Here is a 3188-nt window from a genome sequence, read left to right as displayed (position 1 = left end):
GCGTTGGTGGTATAGTGGTGAGCATAGCTGCCTTCCAAGCAGTTGACCCGGGTTCGATTCCCGGCCAACGCAGTGCTAATATTTATACATTAAGCAAGCTGTAGCTATTCTAACGCAATATGTTAAAAAAAAGAGAAATATCTTGACCAGATTACTCAGCTATTAGATAAATAATAAACAAAGACATAGGCAGGCATCCCAAAAGCCCCGTCTGCGACTTTCTATGTCCTGAAATTTTTATATTTTACAAACAGCAGTCACCACTCACAACTGCTGGTAATAAATGGGCTGCAGGGGGGCAGGCAATGAAACGGCTAAGCCCTTCTGCCCGACCAGCCTTTAGAACTGCAGCATCTCTGCAGTGAAAAGTGTTTCAGGTCAATATCTCTCCCCTGGAAAAAATGTGCGAGACCCACCACCGATAAATGTGGCAAAAGTCCCCAACATTTTCTGCATATTTGTGCTCTTACCTGAAAGCAGCGCCACCTTGTAGTCATCGCAGGCAACTGCAGCATACAACCAAATTTATCCGAGAGCAAGGTGAAAGAAACCCAAGGGAACAGCCCCTGTCTGCAGCAGGAAGGTTGACTGCTTCGAATGGACAGAACTTCCAGTCCTAAGTCCACTCACGTCCCGAACGCTCATACCGGGCAAGCCCTCACCGGGTGCACCTCTGGCTCCCAGGTAAGGCCAAAACCTGAGCATGGTAGCGCAGGATCACAGAGAAGGAGCGGGTGGGGGTGCTTCTGTCTTGACAAAGGCGTGACATGGCTAGTGACTGAGAGGGCCTTGACTTTCCCCTATGACTGACTGTGAGAGGGGAAGGCGAAGATTTTCTGCACCCAGCATGACTTGTGACATTCTTAGGCAAATGAGGTGAGAGCCCTGCCAGAATAGCTCCAGCGATCCCGTGCCACTCCTCTGAAGGCTCCTGATCTGCATAACCACAGCATTTTGACCAGGAAGCAGAGTGGTGCAGCGGAAGTGTGCTGGGCCCATAACCCAGAGGTCGATGGATCGAAACCATCCTCTGCTATCATGGACTCATTTTTTTTCTTGTGAGGACCACTCTCTCGTTTCCACGCTGCCAGAGCGGAAAACAGCAGGCTTGTGCCAGCTTTTTGTGGGAAGAGACTGCTCAACTATCGGTCTCTGCTCAAAGTCAGGGAGACAGATGGTCAGAGAATCAACCCTACACTTCAAAGGAAATGATGCACAGTTATGACCATTAACGAAAGATGGCACCCTCGCACTTCTTTCTGAGGCTGCTTGGAACGTTATTATTCCCTTTTTTTGTCCTGCTATTATCAATCTCCTGTGAATTTCGTGGAGCTGTTTTCTTTCTCTACCCAGCTGTTTTTCCCTTGCTGCCAATATATGCTTATTTCAATGATTTGAACTGCTGCTTTCCCTTTCTCCTTTTCTGCGCAGCTTTTGCATTGGTTTTAATCTCCAGTTCCTTAGCAGTTGCAAGAACTTTTTTCCTTATTTTCATGTTGGTCTGTAAACCAAGAATACCTCTGATACTGGTGCAATATAGTCATTGAACTCAGGGTTGTGATGTCTAGAGTTTAAAAAAAACATATGCCACGGAGCGTTGGTGGTATAGTGGTGAGCATAGCTACCTTCCAAGCAGTTGACCCGGGTTCGATTCCCAGCCAACGCAGTGCTAATATTTATACATTAAGCAAGCTGTAGCTATTCCAAAGCAATATGTTAAAAAAAAGAGAAATATCTTGACCAGATTACTCAGCTATTAGATAAATAATAAACAAAGACATAGGCAGGCATCCCAAAAGCCCCGTCTGCGACTTTCTATGCCCTGAAATTTTTATATTTTACAAACAGCAGTCACCACTCACAACTGCTGGTAATAAATGGGCTGCAGGGGGGCAGGCAATGAAACGGCTAAGCCCTTCTGCCCGACCAGCCTTTAGAACTGCAGCATCTCTGCAGTAAAAAGTGTTTCAGGTCAATATCTCTCCCCTGGGAAAAATGTGCGAGACCCACCACCGATAAATGTGGCAAAAGTCCCCAACATTTTCTGCATATTTGTGCTCTTACCTGAAAGCAGCGCCACCTTGTAGTCATCGCAGGCAACTGCAGCATACAACCAAATTTATCCGAGAGCAAGGTGAAAGAAACCCAAGGGAACAGCCCCTGTCTGCAGCAGGAAGGTTGGCTGCTTCGAATGGACAGAACTTCCAGTCCTAAGTCCACTCACGTCCCGAACGCTCATACCGGGCAAGCCCTCACCGGGTGCACCTCTGGCTCCCAGGTAAGGCCAAAACCTGAGCATGTTAGCGCAGGATCACAGAGAAGGAGCGGGTGGGGGTGCTTCTGTCTTGACAAAGGCGTGACATGGCTAGTGACTGAGAGGGCCTTGACTTTCCCCTATGACTGACTGTGAGAGGGGAAGGCGAAGATTTTCTGCACCCAGCATGCCTTGTGACATTCTTAGGCAAATGAGGTGAGAGCCCTGCCAGAATAGCTCCAGCGATCCCATGCCACTCCTCTGAAGGCTCCTGATCTGCATAACCACAGCATTTTGAGCAGGAAGCAGAGTGTCGCAGCGGAAGCGTGCTGGGCCCATAACCTAGAGGTCGATGGATCGAAACCATCCTCTGCTAGCATGGATTGATTTTTTTTCTTGTGAGGACCACTCTCTCGTTTCCACGCTGCCAGAGCGGAAAAAAGCAGGCTTGTGCCAGCTTTTTGTGGGAAGAGACTGCTCAACTATCGGTCTCTGCTCAAAGTCAGGGAGACAGATGGTCAGAGAATCAACCCTACACTTCAAAGGAAATCATGCACAGTTATGACCATTAACGAAAGATGGGACCCTTGCACTTCTTTCTGAGGCTGCTTGGAACGTTATTATTCCCTTTTTTTGTCCTGCTATTATCAATCTCCTGTGAATTTCGTGGAGCTGTTTTCTTTCTCTACCCTGCTGTTTTTCCCTTGCTGCCAATATATGCTTATTTCAATGATTTGAACTGCTGCTTTCCCTTTCTCCTTTTCTGCGCAGCTTTTGCATTGGTTTCAATCTCCAGTTCCTTAGCAGTTGCAAGAACTTTTTTCCTGATTTTCATGTTGGTCTGTAAACCAAAAATACCTCTGATACTGGTGCAATATAGTCATTGAACTCAGGGTTGTGATGTCTAGAGTTTAAAAAAAACATATGCCACGGA

At 47.1% G+C, this 3188-nt stretch overlaps 1 non-coding gene across 1 annotated transcript; it reads left to right on the top strand.

Annotated features, from left to right (window-relative positions):
* On the top strand, positions 1–72 carry TRNAG-UCC (transfer RNA glycine (anticodon UCC)). The gene has a single exon. It is a non-coding gene; the product is annotated as a tRNA-Gly (tRNA).
* The last annotated feature ends 3116 nt before the right edge of the window (positions 73–3188 follow it).

The sequence above is a fragment of the Pleurodeles waltl genome, unplaced genomic scaffold (assembly GCF_031143425.1).
Source record: "Pleurodeles waltl isolate 20211129_DDA unplaced genomic scaffold, aPleWal1.hap1.20221129 scaffold_69, whole genome shotgun sequence".
Taxonomy (NCBI): Eukaryota; Metazoa; Chordata; class Amphibia; order Caudata; family Salamandridae; genus Pleurodeles; species Pleurodeles waltl.
Note: the sequence above shows the minus strand (reverse complement) of the source record. Positions and strands in the feature narration are given on the sequence as shown.